At 45.9% G+C, this 20495-nt stretch overlaps 1 protein-coding gene and 1 pseudogene across 1 annotated transcript in view; one reads left to right on the top strand and one right to left on the bottom strand.

Moving 5' to 3' along the window:
• Tanc1 (tetratricopeptide repeat, ankyrin repeat and coiled-coil containing 1) overlaps window positions 1–20495 on the bottom strand; it is a 228616-nt gene that overhangs the window by 204719 nt on the left and 3402 nt on the right. The gene's annotated exons all lie outside the window — the stretch shown is intronic.
• LOC116901434 lies at window positions 74–717 on the top strand (annotated as a pseudogene).

The raw sequence follows: 20495 nt of genomic DNA, 5'->3' as shown, positions 1-20495 counted from the left end.
ATGCAAGTTATGCAATGCATACTTTGAAAAAATAAATAAATGTAATGCCATTTAATAAAACTCCTGGTCCAATATGGCAGCGCCCAGTGGCGGTGTGTACTGTGAAGAGTTCGTTCGAAGAGTTCTAGGAATTACTCAGGGTGACAAGGGCAGCTGATGACAGAATAGCACGTGACTAAAACGCCATGGCTCCAACAGCTTCCTTGGTGGGGAAAATCAATGCCAGCCAAACCCGTAAACAACTGTATGAGGGGCTGGAGAGATGGCTCAATGGTTAAGAGTACTGACTGCTCTTCCAGAGGTCCTGAGTTCAAATCAACCATTTGTAATGAAAGCTGTAATCAACCATCTGTAATGCCCTCTTCTGGTGTGTCTGAAGACAGCTACAGTGAGCTTATATATAAAATAAATAAATAAATCTTTAAAAAACAAACAAACCTGTATGAGTCTTTGGTAGCAGATCGGGTCAGTGGGGACAGAGTTATAAAGAACTGATTAGCACAGATCTTAGCAGTGGTAAAAAGTCTCTGAGAAGGGAGAGAGAAGAAGAACCTGGACCTGGATCACTTAACATTACTAAAGCAACTTAGAAAAGAACAGACAAAGTTGAAATGAATGCAGTCAGAACTGAACGCCAAAGAAGTGGTAAGTGACAGGAGCTGGAAGGTGATTAATGACGGCTACCGAGTTCACTTCAAGCCCCCAAAAGATAAGTAGAGAGAGAGTTTTTCTTTTTAAAGACCTGGGCATCTCATCACCTAAGCATGACGATATGAGCAGGGCCAGCTTCTGAGGGTGGTCTCTGAGCCAGCAGGTCAAGGCGCCTTTGACTGACTGATTGATTCAGTCTTGCTTAGCCAAGACCGCAAGTCTAATTCTCATAATTATAAGACAATCAACTGCTACTTTATACTGATTCTGTTAAATAAAAAGTTCTGAAATAAATAAACAAACAAATAAATGCTCCTGTCTCCAACAAATGCCAAAAAACTCAGTACCAAAGCCTACCTGCGTACACAGACACACACACACACACACACACACACACACACACACACACACTATAATAAAGAGTAATTTATAAATTAGTCACAGTAAGTGATTAAAAACATTAACAGTCTTAGGGTTTCAATGCTGAAGAGACATCATAACCACTATAAACATCTAATTGGGGCTGGCTTACAGTTCCAAGGGTTAGTCCATTATCATCACGGAGAGAAGCAAGGCAGCACGCGGGTAGGGACACGGTGCTGGCGAAGGAGCTTACAGTTCTCTATCTTGATCTGAAAGCAGAAGACCCCCACACTAGGCCTGGCTTGAGCATATTAGACCTCAAGGCCCGCCCCCACAGTGACACACTTCCTGTACACATGTGGAGTGACAGTCTATTCCAACAAGGCCACGCCTCCTAACAGAGTCACTTCCTATGGGCCAAGCATTCAACCACATGAGTCTATAGGGGCCATTCCTAGTCAAACCACCGCAATAACAATAAAACAATTACAACGCTACAATAAAAGTTTGTGAATGTGTCTGCCCCTCTTGAAGGTAAATGCTAAGAATTTCAGATCCTGGTGACGGTGGGCTTCTGAGTCACAGAAAAGATGATGATGGATGGAGAGACCCCTGCATGGAACAAGTGGGCTGCTGCTTTTCACCTCAACAGGACACAGGACACTTGCCTGTCACTCCACTGAGCTTCCTCCTGTCCTGTCCCAAAGAAACTCAGTCCAAATGGCTAACGGTAGTACCTACTTAACAGAGCAAAGCACAGGCTGGCAGCCACCCTACTCAGTACCTGTGGCTTCTCTCAGCACTTTTCACCCTGTCCCTACCTGAAGCCTCTCCAGCCTGCAAGCTTCCCTTCCCTTCCCCCAGCTTCTGGTTCCTATAAAAACCTGCCATTTGGGCCATGTGCTCTCATGGCTCTTATTGTGCTGCTGGTCCTCCGCTCTTGGTTCTTCTCTTAGTTCTCTATACCCTGTAGTCTTCCTCTGTCTTCATCTCTTCTCTCTGTCTCTGTCTCTGGCTGAACTCTCCTTCATATCTGCAATAGAAACCTTCTCCTCAACCATGGAGTGGTCATGTCCTCATTTTCACTCACTGCCCCCTGCACAGAACTGCCTACTCATTCTAGCTTGGTTGCTGTCACTGTGAGAAAACACTCACCAAAAAGCAACTCTTGGGAAGAAAGGGTTTACTTCACGCACACCTCCTCACATAGTCCATCGTGGAGGGACACAGGGACAGGGAGCTCGAGGCAGGAACTGAAGCAGAGACCACCAGAGGAACGCTGCTTACTCATGAGCCTTCCAGCTCTTACTCAGAGACCCTTCGTACAAAGCCCAGCCCTCCTGGCCAGGGACGGCTGGACCCACCTACATCAATTAGCAACATTGACAGGAGGTAGACTTTGAGAGTCTAAACGTTAGGCTCCAAAAGCCATTCCTAGTTGCTCTCTCTGCCTTGAGCTTTCAGTTTACAGATGTGAACTCTTAATATTCTGTTCCAGACACCATGCCTCCACTCTGCCATTACCCTTAAATCCCTCTGAAACCGTAAGCTAAAATATACCCTTCCTTCCTTCCTTCCTTAAGTTGCACTGATCATGGCTTTTTATCACAGCAACAGAAAAATAACTAACACAGTTCTTAGCACCTGACCTTACTTACAATAGCTCTGTGGAAATAGGTGCTCAAAAGGACATATACCTGTGTAACCTGTCACACTACTCTGGGACGGTAAGGCCCAGATCCATGTGACCTGTTGAAGGTCACTCAGCTTGTCCAACATGCTGCTGGGTTATGACCCCTGTTCATCATCTCCAGAACATAAGAGACAGCTCTTCGGCTTCTCAAGAAACGTCACAACCCTGGTTCACTCCCTCTTCCTGCTGAATCATCCTTCCCCAGTAAAACCTACTGAAGGTTCTGACTTCAAGGACGAAGCAAAGGCTGCTGGGATAGAGGTCAGGAGAGCGCTTGAGTCCGGCATCTTGCACATAACTGTTTTCCTGAATCTCCTCTTGGCTGAAAACTGCCCAAAATAGCTCCCATCTCTACCCTTACTTTGTGCTGCAAAGCCTAAAACGAGCATCTATTCTTTCCAGAGTACCTGCTGGGCTCTTTCTCTGTGCCCTGATTCTGAAGACAAAGAGGCCATGCTGGCCCCAAGCATCTAGAGAGAGATGAGCAACAAAGCCAGAGACAACCTGGCTACCACAGGAAAGCACAGGAGGCGAGGGAAGGCCCAGACACTAAAATAAAACCCCCGCCATCAACCATCCAACACCTGGGAAACCTGTGACTCCCTCGAAACAAAAACCCCTAAGTCCCCATGCAGACCCAGACTTGGCTGCAAACTGTGATTCTAAAGACCCGTAGAGGCTTAGGAGGAAGGAAATCATGGCCGCTGCCTTGAACACATAATGGTATTCTTTCTCCCCTCTCCCAAACTTTACAGAGCATCATTTAACATTTTATAATTCTTAAAATATTTTAATTGCCGGGAGCACAGATGGAGGCATGATTAATTCTGACTGAAATAATATATGTAAAAGGTGGAAAGTGGCCCCTCCCCCCCATGAATGGTATTAATTGTCAGAGCATGAAGTAACCCAGAATTATGCATAATAACATCACAGACTGTGGCGCAGGTTATTTTTATGTTACGCTCTCTGTTTCCAGCTCACCTGATAATGTGCAACATTAATCATTTCTTTACAGTATTCCCTCCAACTCTTTTAAAAATACAAATGTAAAAAAAAAAAAGTCGAACAGCCTACAGGGACCTGGAGGGACAAGGCTTTCTCCTGTCCCAGATTCTTAACATTTGGGTTGTCTTATTAATCTTAGGAAGTGCTGCTTTTCCGTTCTAACCAGAAGATTACATGTAAGTACTACTAACACTCCATTTAAGGTGCTACGTCTTAATCCCAAACCGTCCTCTCATTTCCAGCCCTGGCCTCTTCTCTCCACTGTGTTTCTAAAGCCTATGGCCAACATCCAACTTCTCCTAGACGCTACCTAGATCCTCACTGGCCAAGCTCCAACTTCCCTCCCAGGATCCCCACAGGTCTCTGAGTGTGGAACGCCCCCGACTCCTCATGCTCCCAGAGAGAAGAGTCTATTCTGCTTCTGCACGCCGGTGTCCCCCTCACCATTATTTACATGGCGCATCCCATTCCTGGTGTCCTGAATAAGTATTAGTTCTCATGAATACAGTGCCCCACACACACACGGAGAAACTGAGACTCTTATATTGAGAAATATCTGTCGGGCCATGAAGCAGATGAGGAGATATATATATATTCCAGAATCATCATGCCTTAAATTTTACTGTTCCCTTGCGTATTGTTTGGAGCTCAAACTGTAAAGTCCTGAAGGTAAGGATGAGCTCACAATTATGGGCAATCTAAGGACACTGTGTATCCCCACCCCCAACTGTCAGTCCAAAGCAACCTAGAAATAACAGCAAAACAGACAGCATATTAGGAACAAATTTCGTAACCAGCCCCTACCCTACAACCGTGCTTTAGAATACCCAGGTAAGGGCTTCAGGGAGGGCTATTCAAAATCCAAAGGGCCCAACCATCTTAAACAGCTACAATAACCCAGCTTAATCCCACCTGTTAGCTCTCCCCATGTCCCAAATCTGCCTCCCCACCCCAACCCCACAGCATCTATAGGCCCACACTACTCATGACAACAAGACCTTTGAACCAAAACCCGTAGGGATTTACAAGTCGATCCCTTCTGCACAGACAGAGCAACCCCTGCAAACACCCGCTGGGGAGCCCGTGACAGAAACGGACAGGGCAAGAACACACAGTCAGTCAGTATCACAGGGGTAGAGGTGAGGAGGGTCATCTACAAAATGGGCACAGTGGGTGAGAATGCATGCTAAGACCCTGTGAGGGGCTGGTTAAAGAATTTAAAGAATAAACACTGACCCCAAGGCTGGGCACAAAGTAGATGCTCAACGGGCATCTTCTACCTGACTGAAGAGCAAGCAATCAAAGCTCCACCTGCCCTCTGCCAGCCAAAATGGTGACTAAGGAGCTGGGAGCCGGGAAGCCCCGTCATGGAGGCACACAGTAGTAACGAATTTACCCAAAGTGGGCGGTCGGAGAAGGCTTGTCTCCCTCCCCAACAGGAGAATAATGAACGAGAAACTAATCTGATCTTCAAGAATTAACGCCAAACCTGCTGGCTACGAGAACCAAAGAAGCAAATATCACTGTGAGCAGCCAGATGCCCACAAAAGGCAGAAACCAGAAAAATCCAAACCATCTATTCCAGGCCCGCCATAGCCATGTGCAACTCAGAGACTTCCTCCCAACTCTGGGGAGTCCCGGAAGCAGACAAGGAAAAGCAGCAGTCAGCCCTACTACACCCACTGCAGGCAGAGTAACAGACCCTCAGTGCCCTGAGACAGATACTCAAGCCTCAGCCACCTCCCACCATTAAGCTGAAGTCTAGGACCTCACCGCACTCCACTCCCAAAACAGCCTTCAGAAGCAGCCACACCCCAGTTGCTTCAGGAAGCTGTACAATCCGCTCACATTACTGGGACCCGGGCACTGGGTTGGGGCCTTACCACAGTCGCCTGACTTCAAAAACCTCAACTTGGCAGAGCTACACATGACAAAGAGGGCAGGCAGGGACTGGATGTCACCAGACATAAGCAAATGTAGAATAAGTGGTGGCTTGACTTTAACACTCAGATTTCAAAGAGCTGAGTGCTTTTGTTATTTGGGGGGATGTGGAGGAGACCAAAACTGGTGACTTCTGACAGGGAACCAAATTCAGGGCCTTCTTCTTTTCATGCTAGATAAGCGCTCTATAGTCTACCACTGAGCTACACACACACACACACACACACACACACGTACACACACACACACACTCTCTCTCTCTCTCTCTCTCTCTCTCTCTCTCTTTCTCTCTCTCTGTCTCTGTCTCTGTCTCTGTCTGTCTCTGTTTAATCAGGAACAACCTAGGCCATTCCCCGGGCAATTTAACAACCCAAGAATATGTAACATTCCTCACTGTCTGGACTTTCCAAGATTCCTAAACAACTCCAACTTTTTTTTTCTAAGACATGGACTCACTATGTAGCCCTAGCCAGCCTAAAATGTACTATGTAGACCAGGCTGGCCTCGAACACAGAGATCCACTTACTTCTCTGCCTCCCAAGTGCTAGAATTCAAACCTGTGCCACCAACATCCGGCCTTCAACCTCTCTTTGTGTAAGCAAGAAAACCAGGAATCTAATTTCCTAGAAATCTCTTTCTGAAAGTCCACTGAAAAGGCAAGGCAAAGTCTAGTTTTGAGGGCTTGCTAATTTTGACTGTTAATCCAAATAACTTCTTAAAAAGAGCAACCTTGGCAAGATTCCATGTAAATGCACACAAGGTGCTAAAAATAAATCATTTTCCTAGGTGATTTTTATTTCTTAAACCAAAGATCAACACCATATGGTTTAATGAGCTATCGAAAGTTCCTGAAATAGAGGCTAGGGAGATGGTTCAGTCAGTCCGTTGAGGAATGGGGGAGACAGAGAAGGTTCACGGGGCTTACTGGCCTCCAGCCTAGCCAAATCCACAGGCTCCAATTTCAGTGAGAGACTCGGTCTCCAAAAGCAGAGCAGGATTCTTAACAGGTAGGGTGTTTAAGGAAAAGTAAGTAAGAAAGAAGTGTAAACTGTTCTCCTGAAGCTAAGCTTTCTGGAAATCAGAAGAGAAAGGATTATTTCTTCCAATTCCCAAATGGTCAGTTTTCCAATGAAACAAGACTCAACAGTCATATCAACCACAGCAAACACGGCCGTACAAAAGAAAGGTTCAGCCTGGCCCTAACCTGTGCTCTCTGTGGCACTTGCTGTCCCTGCTGACTCTCCGGACCCGCTCTGCCTTTCTCTGAGTTCATGTCTGCTCTGTGGACTCAGTGCTGCCCAGTTCATGAAATGCTGAAAAAAAAGGCAAGCTTCATCTTGAACTCGGTTTATTAAAAGAGTGTTCTTGGACACCCTGTTCTAAGACGACCCGGGTGACCTTGGGTCTGTTTTTTTTCCTTCATGAAACTCCATGAGCTTGTGTACACTCAAGGTACTCTGCAGCCTTCAGTTCTCTTCCTGACCTTCCTGTCGTCTCTCAGCTGACCTACTTCAAAAGCCCAACGGAGTGCCCTGCCACCCATCAGTCCCCACACCAGTCCCCTGTCCTCTGGACCATCGCTGCCAAGGCTTTGCTCCTGGACACAGATCTGATTACATCATCTCCCAGCTGAAAAGCCTTTGACAGCTATCACTTGCCCGCAGGAGCAAGTCCACACTTCTTGGTCTGGCATGCGAGGCCTCTGCAATCTGGCTCTCTCCTTCTTAGCCACTCTACTAAATGCCAGGCACCGTCTGTTCTCGAACAAACCCCCAAGCATGACTTGTTTGCATGCCTCCCAGCCTCTGTTCATTGTGCTCCCTTCATCCAGAAAGCACGCCAACCCCCACCTGGCAAAATCCTACCCAGGCTTCGTCTCCTCCCTCTGCTCCCAAATGCCAGCCCAGAACCAACACCTCTTCCTCTGCCTCCTTTCTCCTGATGCACTAGCTCCTAGTCAACTTCCCCTAGGAGCTAGCTGTGTGCTACTGTCTCAGACAGATACACAGGCCTGGACCTCAAAAGGGCAGGATAGCCCTCAAAAACTACTTGTTGGCTGCAAGAGCCAAAGACCACCTAACAAAAACCTCAACACCAGGCACGAGAAGCCCTCTTCTGAGTTGTTGGTCAGAACCGTCCAAGAGACTCCCAAAACAGCATAGGCTACTGCTATTGTACTGGCTGCCCCTCACCCAGGGGTTAAGTAAGTCCCTATTGTTGCAGACACCACTTCAGGCCTTGAGGCTGCTGGGCTAGAACTGACTGGAGAGCCTCCTCCCTCTTTTCCTGGTGGGAGAAAGTGCTGTGCTGTTCAAGCTTCCAAAGGAGGGAAGTAATCAAAAGTCCTACCTGGCTATGTCCTATGTGAACCATGTGCTGGCTAATTTTATGTCAACTTGACACGAGCTATTGTCATTGGAGAGGAGAGAGCCTCAATTAAGAAAATGCCTCCAGAAGAAAATGACTCTGGCTATAAACAGACAAGCCTATAAGGCATTGTCATAATTAGTGATCGGGAGAGTGGGCCCAACCCAATGTGTACGGGGGCAACCCTGGGCTGGATGGTGGTCCTGGGTACTATAAGAAAACAATCAATGTAAGCCAGTAAGCAGCACTCCCCTATGGACTAGACATAAGCTCCTGATCTGTTCCTATCCTGACATCCTTCAGTAATGTACTGCAATATGGTGGTATTGTAGTCCTACCTCCCCACCTTGCTTTCGGTCATGGTCTTTCATTACAGCAGTAGTAGCCCTAACTAGACAAACCGCATCAATGACCAGCATGACAGCACAGCACCTTCATGGATAACATTCTATTGGTGAGACTGGCTGAAGCTGTCGTGAACCGAGGAAGCAACGGAGGCTGACGAAGGTGAACTCTATAAATTCCATTGGATCAGAACTCCGCCTCCATCCTCCTAGACACGACATCTCTCTTTCTCCTGGCCTGACCTCCACAGTGAAGCTGGTCAGTGGAAGAGGGCTAATTAGAGATTAGCATGAAACCAAGTTCTCTTTTTTTAAAAATTTACTTATTATATTTGAGTACACTGTAGCTGTCTTCAGACACACCAGAAGAGGGCATCAGATCTCATTACAGATGGCTGTAAGTCACCGGTGTGGTTGCTGGGAAATGAACTCAGGACCTCTGGAAGAGCAGTCAGTGCTCCTAACCACTGAGCCATCTCTCCTGCCCCCGAAACCAAGTTCTTATCTGGGCTTCCATAAGAAGAAAAATCTTAAAATTAACAATTCCTCACCCCTGAGCTGAGGGCCAAACCCCATATAGTGAATCCTTTGCCGCTGAGCTAAGGCCCCGACCCCTTTAAATGAACAATTCTTAAAACACTCCACACAAATGGCCTGCCACCAAGCCTGATGAGCTGAGTTCAATCCTAGGGCCCACATGGTAGAAATCAAACATCTGCAAGTTGCGATCCAACCTCCACTCTCACCCTGACATAGCACGCTCACACGTATAAACACACCCACACTAAAGAAGATGCAAAACAAGTAAATTTTTCATCCAACAACTTAACTATCAGGTTGAACTTAAGATATGGACCCAGGAGAAGAGAGAGGAGGCATGTCTCGGGTACCTATGAGCCAAGCCAGGCAAGAAGAAGCTTACAGTACAGGGCTTACTTTTGGTCCTGGCATGCACTCTAAAAGACAGTCATTACTATCCCCATTTTACAAATATAGAAATAGATCAAATCCCCTATCACAGTTACGTACAAAATTCACACAGAGCAAAGGTTATGATCTTGTGGTCGGGGGCAGGGGGCACTTGGCAGGTGTGCACACACCCTGGGGTTTGGTGCTCGTTCCTAGCAAAAACTGTGAAGAGGGGCTGGGTGCAGAGACACACACTGAACTCAGGATGCTAATCTGGGCCACAGAGCAAGGCTCCATCGCTAAAAAAAAATAGAAGAAATGGAGTATCTATGAATGTTTGCAGTGTCGTGCTGTAGTTATAAAACACCTAGCCTGATGAAGGCACTTTACTCCACAGAGGGCAGATTTTAATGTATAAAACAGTGTATAAACCCCTGCCAGCTAAGGGATTAAATGTAAGAATGTGCCGGCAAAGGCTTATGAAGGTTGCCATTCATCACATAAGGCCACTTTATATGTGGCTGTTATTCTTCATTAACGCACAAAATTCCTTTAAGTTTTCCCAGACATAAAAGCACTCAAAAAAAAAGGCTAACGAAGGGGAAAAACTTAGACGGCAAATTAAATTAGCGAAGTCAGCAACGATGGGAACTTTGATTTATTCATCGGCGTCCGCCAGATGACGTGCACATAAGTTTGCTGCCGTGAAGGTTTCCCTACACTTTTTGTTCCTGGATTAGTGTGAGCATTTTTGTCAGGAAAGGTTTTATTAAAAACCGTTATCTGGTAGAAATAAGATTGATGGGTTATCTCTAAATGACTGGGCAAACAAACCACATATTAGTTTATTAAAGTTACCTTGTCGTTCTGAATAAAACCAAAAGTGTTCAACACCCAAAACACTTAGGGACACAAGCCATAAAGGCATGGCATGACCCAGGTCACCTGGCCAACAACACAGCACACCTTCTCATCACACATGGACCAATTCAACTTCGCCTCCCTGATGTGCCAATAATGGAGTCAATTCCAAAGAGATAGATTCATTCATTCATTCATTCATTCATTCATTCATGTGCATGTGTACATGCTACTGCCATAGCTTGTTGATTAGAAGTCAGAGGACAATTGGCAGAAGTCAGTTCCCTCCTTTCACTACGTGGGTTCTACGGCTCGGACTCTGGTCAACTGGCTTAACAGCAGGTATATTTATCTGCTGGCCATCTCCCCGGCCCCTAATTATACCATTAAGACTAGCTTCCAGTTTATAGGAAATATCGGGACAAAGCAACAACATAAAACGCCACCACACGGGAAGAACGATTTCAGGATTTGAGATAGTCTACATGTTCTTTGTGGAAGAACGGAATCATTAACAAATGACATGTACGGGACAGTCAGGTAACAGAGATCAGTGTTAAGTTTATGTGACAAGGAAAAAGCCTTTGGGAAGAGGGCAAGTCTCCTATCACAGCTACGCACAAAATTCATTCGGACCAAACTTAAGCCTGAAGATTGAAGCAAAATTACATTAACTGGATTTTGCTTTAAAACACCTAACAAACTACTCAACCACCGTTGTTCTGTATACTTTGCAAAAACAAAAACAAACAAACAAACAAAAAACAACTACAGTTCCGTGTACTTGTAAAACACGAATACCCCATTTGCCTTGTACGAGATCTGAGCATCAGACCTGAGTGTTCAAACGTTGCAGCATTTTTTAAGACTTACCTGGTTGGGGGCTGAGAAGACTGCTCAGTGCTTATCACCCAAGCTTGAGCCTTCAGAAGCCCAGAACACACATAAAAGCAGGTAGGCGTGGTGGCCTCCTGTGATCCCATCACTGGGGACATAGACAGGGAGTCCCAGCCACAAGCTTGCTAAGTTGGATACTCTGAACCGGCAAGCTCTAGGGTTAGCAAGAGACCCTAAATAAATAGGGTAGGGAGATGGGAGGAAGACACCTGCTGGGCCCCAGTCTGTGAAGCTGTCTGTGAAGGACTGGGAGGTGTAGCCTTGGGGAAGGAAGTGTGTGATAGGGACAGGCTTTAAGGCTTCTAAAACCTTAGAAGGCTATCTTCAGTGTGTTCTCGGCTTCTTGCTGACAGTGAGCTCTCCGCTGTTCCTGCCACCATGACTCGCTCCACCATCATGGCCCAACTAAACCCTTTCTTTTACAAGTGACCTTGGATATGTGGTGTTCTATCACAGCAACCGAAAGTAACTAATATCTAATATCAACTTCAGATCTCTATATACATTTGCCTACACACACACACACACACACACACACACACACACACACACACACACACCTCTGTTATACTCTGCTTGACCCAGATTTTTGCATTTATTTAACTCTAGAACCCTTTCCCCCTGTGGTACCTAAATTTTCTGAAAATCAGTTTCCCACGGAACCCACTTGGGAAACCGTTTATTTAGACAAATCACCCTGTAGGAAGGCCGTCTTAAGTCACACTCGAGATAAGAACTTCAGACAAGACGGCTAGAGTGTACCAGTGCCCATCTGCAATCCCAACATTGAGAAAACCTAGGCAAGGGCACTGTGAGCTCCAGACTAGCCTGGGCTGCAAAGTTGGTGGTCCCTGTAACAAAAATAAACAAATAAATAAAAGCAAAATTGCATGTTGGCAAATCTAGGAGCTGCCTACCGCCTCTGCGTCTCTTGCATCTATAATTACGTTGTCTCTCGCATGTTTTAGTTTTCGAATCTCTACGATACAGAATTCCTCGGTGAACTCGGCCTCCACGATGTTCAGTCTTACTCCTAACCATTTGTTTTTAACCCACAGACGAACGATTTCAAGCTCATCAAGATCGCCTAACTACACTTAAACTTTTCAGTTTCCTTCTGTGTCGAGGTATTTCTAAGGAATACCAGCACCTCACCAAGGAAGCAATTAAAATACCCATAGAAAGCAACCGTCTCCTGGGTACCGTTTAAAGTTGGCCAATGCTTACGGCGGGAGGCTCTGACTCTCATCTTTATCCAGCAGTGTCCCACTTAACAAGCAAGTACCTGGCCAACTTGACTGCCAGATCATCACCAGATCACACACCACACCCACTCCACAGCACACCCACTCCACAGCTAAATGTTTTACATCACTGCCAACGTCTATCTGTTCTTTTCCTCAAGAAACTGCGTCCCATTCCACTCGGGGCGCCCTCTAAAATGTATGGAAATGTACTCAGAAGGAAACAGAAATGACTAACAAAAACATGTGAGGTAGACGTCAACCCCACAAGGAAATGATCAGAGTTGATGCTTGCCCTGCCGAGGAGGCCATCCACAATGTTCCAGACACTTCCGTACACACTCTGTCATCTGACCCTCAAAACTCTGGAGGGATCTGTTTCTCATCACAGCAGCACGAAGTATCCAGCATAGCTCAACTTGAAAGCAGACAGCTTGTCAACCCTCAATTAGCCTTCCCATGTAAGGACTGTCAGCTGAGCCATGTCGAGTCCACCATTCCCAACAGGAATGCCCTGGCCAGTGTCACAGTAGCGTACAGGACAGGCTCCCAGGATTTTGCTTGGTGGTAATCACAGATGGTGATTACCATCCACCAGCATGTAGGGCCTTCCTACAGATCAGCTATGCATGGGGGCACATGCCTATGATCCCATCACTTTCCGTTGGAGACAACGGGATCAGACGTTCAAGACTGGCTGCAGCCATTTACTGAGTCTGAGGTCAGTCTGGGCTGCATGAGATTTTGTTTTGGTTTTTTGTTTTGTTTTTTTAAATCAGGCTAATGAGATAGCTCAGCAGATAAGGGCAAAAGGGGGCTTGCCATCAGTCTGACAACCTGAGTTTGATTCTTGGTACCCCCATCCCATCCCACCTCTGTAGGAAGGAGAGAACTAACTCCCTAGGTTGTACTCTGATCTCCATATTGCATCATGTCCCCCCCCCCTCTACACACACACACACGGCCCAAAAGTTCTTCCTGTACCTAACCACTAGGTACCTGCCTAGGATTGTCCAACCATGCCTCCGTAGCATGATCCACGGAGCTTCCCACTGCTGCTGTGTCAGTACTCCCAGAGGAAAAGCAGCACACCGTGTAACCAAGTACTTTACACTGAAGACCCCAGAGCAATCCAAACACAGTGGGACAGCATCTCATACACATGAGAACAGCTGTTGCAAAAAACAGTGATCACTAGGGCTGCATGCAGGGCTATGGAGAAAGGGGGGCCCTCTGCACGCTACTCGTGGCAAAATTATTCCACCCACTACAGCAAACAGTATGTAAATTCCTCAAAAAAATCAAAATAGAACTACTCCCGCAAGCCTTTATGTTTACAATCCAGAAAATCAAACCAGTGTCTCGTACCTTCATGTCTGTGCCTTCCTTCATGTCTGCACCTTCATGTCTATACCTTCATGTCTGTACCTTCATGTCTGAGCCTTCATGTCTGAACCTTCATGTCTGATCCTTCATGTCTGAGCCTTCATGTCTGTGCCTTCATGTCTGTGCCTTCCTTCATGTCTGTATCTTCATGTCTGTACCTTCATGTCTGTTGCAGCAATATTCCTAATAGCCAATTTGATACCCATGAGCGGATAAAGAAATACATATATACATACATACATACACACACACACACACACACACACACACACACACACACACACACACACAGTGGGGTATCATACAGCCATAAAAAGAAAAGTATCTCACCATTTTTTACACTACGCATGTGGCCACTGTAGGAATATATTGAATAAGTTAAAAGCAAGTCAGGCACAGACAAGTACTGTTGTGATCTCTGATTACATGTAGAATGAGGTTCAGGCTGGGCACTCAGGTGGCAGAGATAAGTGGATCTCTCTGAGTTCAAGGACAGCCAGAGGTATATAGTGAAAGTCTTTCTCAAGAGCACACCAAAAAAGCAAGGCAGTGGTGGCATGTGCCTTTAATCACAGGACTGGGGAGTCAAAGGCAGGGGTGTCTCTGAGTTCAAGGCCAGCCTGATCTACAGAGTGAGTTCCAGGGGAGTCAGGGCTACACAGAGAAACCCTATCTCAAAAAAAAAAAGAAAAACAACAACAACAAATTACCATACACAAAATGAATGTCAGATTCAGAAGCAAGGTAGTGTTGGGTGTGTTCATTTTACTGTGGTAATACTACATGTTGTATGCATAGGACAATTAATGGTGTACAGCAAGATACTTGGTCTTTATTCTCAACACATGCACACATACATACATTCTCATTCTCTCTCTCTCTCTCTCTCTCTCTCTCTCTCTCTCTCTCTCTCTCTCTCTCTCTCCCCCATGCACAGGCACAGGCATACACAGAGCTGTGGTACATGAATGACTTGGGTTTGTGTCCTGAATCCTCCTTAGCCCTATGCAGTATGCGCACAGCTCTCTGCTCTCTCGAGGTCACTAAGCTCTGGTAGTGGCAGAGCCACCCAGAACACTTCGTGCACAGTGACATTTAAAAACTGTGGGTTCTGGTGCTGGGAAGAGATAGCCCAGCAATTAGGAGCTCACGTTCTTGCAGAGGACCAGAGTTTGACTCCCAGCACCCACACGGCAGCTCGCCATCATCTGTAACTCAGTTCTGGGATTCAGTACCCTCTTCTCACCTCCGCAGGCTGCAGACATGAAAGTGGTGCACATACATACATGAAGGTGAAATACCCATACGATACACATTAAAAACAAATAAATCCTTTTTATAATTGAAAAACGCGATACTCCGGGTTGATTTAGCTCATTGAAAAGGCCCTGTTCGTCCCCAGCCTCGTCTTTATTCCAAAGCAGAATTAGATAATTACCTTTTATTTTTTAAGTGACTAAAGCAAAGCAAAGCGCCTACCATCAAAAAGCTTACAAGCCATCAGCAGGGCAAAGAGGTGAGCACTTAATCATAAAAAGCTGAAGGAGAAAAACATTTTAATAAATGCACAGGCAATGATCAGGAAGATTAAGGGAGGAGTCACTATAATGTGGAAAACTGAGAGAGGCAATCTTCATGAGAAATCCTTGTTTCTTCAAGCTGTGTCTTACGGATTGATGTCATCAGTTTGGGTTAAAGAAGAGAGGAAGAACCTTATTAAAGGGAAACTTAAACATAAGGGACTAGACCGTAAGGAGTCTTGTCAGCTTTGAGTAAAACAGGGAAGGCCATCTGCCCTCAACTGTCCTCAGACCTGCTACAATGCTTCAAGCTACAAGTAATGGAGAGCGGGATGGGGGAGCAGATTGACTAGAGGGAGGCTTAGCAGCTAAGAGTACTCACTGCTCTTCCGGAGGACCAGGGCATGGTTCCCGTGGCCACTCACAACCACCTGTGACTCCATTTCCAAAGGACCTGACACCCTCTTCTGGCCTCTGTGGGTTCCTGCACACACATGGTGCACATATACACTCAAAGGCTCACATATATACATTTTAGAAAAGCTTTATATTAAGTGACTTAAAGGGTCTTCTCAAATCCTCTTTGATGACAGAGACCTCTCAGTAAAAAAATATTAAACATATAACCCAAACGTAGTATAAACTATATTTTTTTTTCTTTTCTTTTTTTCGGAGCTGGGGACCGAACCCAGGGCCTTGCGCTTGCTAGGCAAGTGCTCTACCACTGAGCTAAATCCCCAACCCCTAAACTATATATAATCTGTGTATAATGAAAAGATTAGTGTGCTGGGTGTGGTGTGCATACCTTTAATCCCAACACCCAGGACGTAGAGACGGGAACATCTCTGAGTCCAAAGCCATTCTGTTCTATAGATGGGAGTTCCAGGACAGCCAGAAAAGCCCTGTGTGGTGGTTTAGGGGGGTGCAGGGTTACAAATAAAAAAATTCATCACACACCAGAATTAACCAATCAGACTCTATGAACATCTCTATGAATTCTTTTAAAGACTGGGTCTCTCTACATAGCCCAGGCTGTCCTGGAATTCACTACGTAGACCAGGTTGGCCTCTCACGATCTTACCTGTCTCTGCTACCCAAATGCTGGGATACATGCCCCACCACACAGATGGCTTAGAGTGGCCATCTGGAATGGAAGCGTTGGAGCTCACACTGGATTTTACTGGATTTTATATTTCACTATCAAATATATTTTTATGCACGTATACTATGAAAAGCAACCTATGACAGAGTTAGGACTAGAAAAACAATTTTATATCCTTTCCTGACTCACGCCATCATCTGCATTCAGTGCTTCCTCACTTCCTAACATTTAGTCTTTCTTGTTCTTTTCCACATGTTACCCTGTATCCACATGGACATTTGTTTACCTATCAAAGCCAGTTTCCTAACCACTTTACAATAAACTCCTCTCCTTCAGACCTCTCATTATCTTTACTCGGAATGTGTGCCATTAGCATTCCCCCCACACACACTTTCTTTCCAAGAGCCTTTTAAAGTAGCTTCCATTTGGGGGAGCCGGTTTAATTAAAAATAGATGATACAAACCATAAATCCATGTCTAAGGCAGTGGTTCTCAACCTGTGGGTCCCGACCCCCATGGTGTCAAGCAAGTCTTACACAGAGATCACCTGTCAGACATCCTGCGTATCAGATATGTGCATGAAGATTCATAATAGTAGTAAAATTACAGTTATGACGTAGCAATGAAATAATGTTACAGCTGGGATCACCACAGCATGAGGAACTGCATTAAAGGGTCAAAGCATGAGGAAGGTTGAGGACCACTGATCTAAAGCAAGAAGGGCGATTAGGGTGCCAGAGTCAACGCCACTAGATTATAAAATGTTCCTCACACGACCCAAGCAACAGGTGCTGAGCAGATACACACCCGGTGTTTACCCACCTATGTTAGTAAAACCGTTTTGGTTTTTCCTTCTCTCCCACCCTGGATAATCCAGCACATTCTGCTCTGGTGATCACTGTCTTATGCATTCATAAATATTCCTTTCCTCGGAGATGTTACAAGTCATGGTAGCTCTAGGGCTGGCTAATTCAGCAGCTGAGAAGAAGTCACTGTGGTTTTGGGTACCTTTGACCTCTCTAGTGTGTTAGACCTCTCCAAACATGTAATGCTGCAGATATGTAAGTCATAATGGCTGTCACAAACCTGCTCATTAATCCATCGCTGGCAGCAGGAACGGTTATGCTGAAATGATCATGACTCAAGATTCTCGCCCTGGGGCAGGAGACATACCCAGATAACCCACAAATATGTGGTCAACTGAGAGGTGATCAAAAGCAGATTTGTGGCTCGGTGGTGATGGCACAGGCCTTGATCCCAGCACTTGGGAGGCAGAGGCAGGCGGATCTCTGTGAGTTCCAAGCCAGGCTGGTCTACAGAACAAGTTCCAGGACAGCCAGGGCCACACAGAGGAAGCCCCCCTCCCCCATGTCCTATTCCTGGCTCAATCAATCAATCAATCAATCAAAACCAGAATCGTGGTAATAAGGGTAGGAATTAATATAGTGAGCTTTTTACAGCAATGCCACCATCCAACTGAGGCCAGTTCTCATTCCAAAGAAATGAACTGTGGTTGGTCTATGTCACAAAAAAGCAAGGGAAGCCAGGACACAGAAGGCGGCTCTGTACAGAGCTGTCACTGTGTGCAGGACAACGAGGGAAGAGCTACTCTTCTTCTCTTTCCATGGATTTTTTTTTTTAATTCGCACATCTAGTTCCACATCAGCAAGTACTCAATAAACGTGAATAATTAATGTTATAAATCTCAAGTAATTTAGAGCAAAGCCAGGCAGTCGGGGAGGATCGTAACAGACCGTACGGGAAGGGAATCGTGACCAGCTCCAAGTTTTTAGAAGTAATTCAACACCCCCCGCCCCTGCAACTTACACAAATGGCTACACACAGAGTGACGAAAGCCCTGTAGAATGTGGCAAAGTCTGTGCTTTCCAGACTACAGGAGCGTGTCATGAGGACATTAGGAATGCTCACACCCCATGTCATTGGGTGTGCTTTTACGGCCAGCCAAGACCACTTCTAGAGATCTATGTGCTATGCTGGCCAGCTCTTTTAGTTTTCTTACGCCCGGTCTCTTCCATCCACCAGAATCTCCTCTGTGGGACGCTGTGCACAGAGACCATCTTGTGGGTTTAATGGGGTCTGCCGCCTGGAACTCTTCTTGGGTCAATCTGGGTTCTCTCCACGTTTCTCTCAGGTTGGCACTAACGGCAAAGAGGCAGCTTCTTGACGATAAGAGGTTTTGGAGCTGCAAGCTCCAAAGGCTCCAGAGGCTGTGCAAGGCCACAGTGACTTAACAACATGCATGCCCCAACTGAGCCAACCGGCTCCGATACCTTTCCAAAGACATCAAAGGTCGAAATCAATTATTTGGTAATGGTAACATATGCAATGGATTTAGCAACCAGTCATTGAAACAGAGCCAAAGAATGAACCCAGGGAACGCATGTCTGACATGGGACACAAGAAAAAAGTGAGTCACGGGAGCACACACTGGCGCTAAACTGCACAAATACAAATATACGCATCTTGATTTGTGTTACGTCTTCCACATGTTAAAACTGTCTGTCACATAATGCACGTCTTTGCTTCAGTGCGCCCTTTGTGCAAGAAGGCCACCCACGGTTAAACAGTTTCTTCCACTCTTCTCCACCTCAGAGGCAGAAAGCCAATTTACCACAGGTGCGTGACCCTAGGTATGCTGGGTAAGGCAAGAAAGTGCTGAGTCACCATGGTTCTACGTTAAATGGCTGAACACTCTGGTTCACATCTGTCTACAATGACTATTAGCCGGGAAACTTTGGAACTAATAAATTCTCTCATTGCTAATGGCAGAATCACGCTGAAAGCCACGGTCTGTGTCCTGTCTCTCTGCAACATCCGACCTGCCCTTGACATTTGTGTCTGTGGGATGCTTCTCTCTAGAAAATTCTCCTCCGTCACCCACACTCCTCACAGAAGCCCTTAAAGACAACACTCACTCTACAAAGTAGCCACAGAGGCAAACGAAACCAGAACCCCTTTTGCTAACGGCAAGATAATGCTGCTAAGAGCCTTCTTCCTGGAAATCTGCTCAGCCCGCTCTCTGTTTCTTCTGCTTCTCTTCTCAGGAAGGGGCAACCATCTCGAACTGGCCAGTCAGTGAACAGATACTAATGTATCTTCTTCTGAGTTTAAACACCATTGCTGAGTACTTTGCAAAGCTACCCCTCAGAGAGTAAGTTTTAAGGGCTAGGTCTGAAGCCTCCAATGATGCCACACACTTTCAATCTCAGCACACAGCAGGCTGGGGCAGGGAGATCACGAGCCTGAAGCCAGACTAGGCTCCCAGAAAGACCTGGCAAAAACCATCCCATAAGTCAATGCTTTACATGGACAAGTTCCTAACTGTCTCACTGGTTCAAAGGGCTTGCTGTGCAGGACTGACAACCTGAGTTCGATTCCCAGAACCCCACAGCCAATAGAAGGAGAGAACTCCAGAAGTTATTCTTCTGACCTCCACTCACAGTGACACGCACACCCACGTTCACGAAGACCAAACGGCGAGTGAAATAAAAACTGCAAACAAAAAGCCGGTGTCCTAGAATGTGATTTCATTTTTGAACCTGTTTAAAGCTCATAGACAAGGGGTGTCTGTCGTTCAGTGGTACAATGTGTGTTTATCATGTTGGAAAACCGAGGTTTGATCATCAGCACTGCCAAAAATACAAAAAAAAAAAAAAAAAAAAAATCCTGTCCAGCTTCCAGACTCAGGGTACGGCTACACTTAGCACTCCTAACCCGTCAGGCAGGAACACAGCAAATGGTGAAAATGGATCACGGCAACCTACTACCCTCCCCCATTTAACCAGGAGCATAAGAGGAGACCTATGTAGCAAGGAAAGTGGCTCGCAACCGGGCTATACTCCCATCAATAGGAAGGGGCTCAGGACTCCAAGAAAGGGATATTCAGACAGGCTTCATCCTCAGCTTGACAGAAGCCAAGATGACATGTAAATGGTGTTTTCATCCTCATGTTCAGTTGATAGACATCTGAACTATAAATCATGTTAGACCCAGAAGCCTACTTGATTAAGAAATGGAAAGTAAACAAATGACTAGGAGGAGGGATGTGACTTTCTCAAACTCTCCTACAGAGAGAATGTTTAGTTACCGTTTACTAAGAGCTGTCTTCAATCCTTCCTATTAAAGCGGAGACATAAGCCCCAGGCTTCTGGAACCAAAATAACCATAAATGAGGCACTGTGAGAAACG

The sequence above is a fragment of the Rattus rattus genome, chromosome 5, assembly GCF_011064425.1.
Source record: "Rattus rattus isolate New Zealand chromosome 5, Rrattus_CSIRO_v1, whole genome shotgun sequence".
Classification (NCBI taxonomy): Eukaryota; Metazoa; Chordata; class Mammalia; order Rodentia; family Muridae; genus Rattus; species Rattus rattus.
Note: the sequence above shows the minus strand (reverse complement) of the source record. Positions and strands in the feature narration are given on the sequence as shown.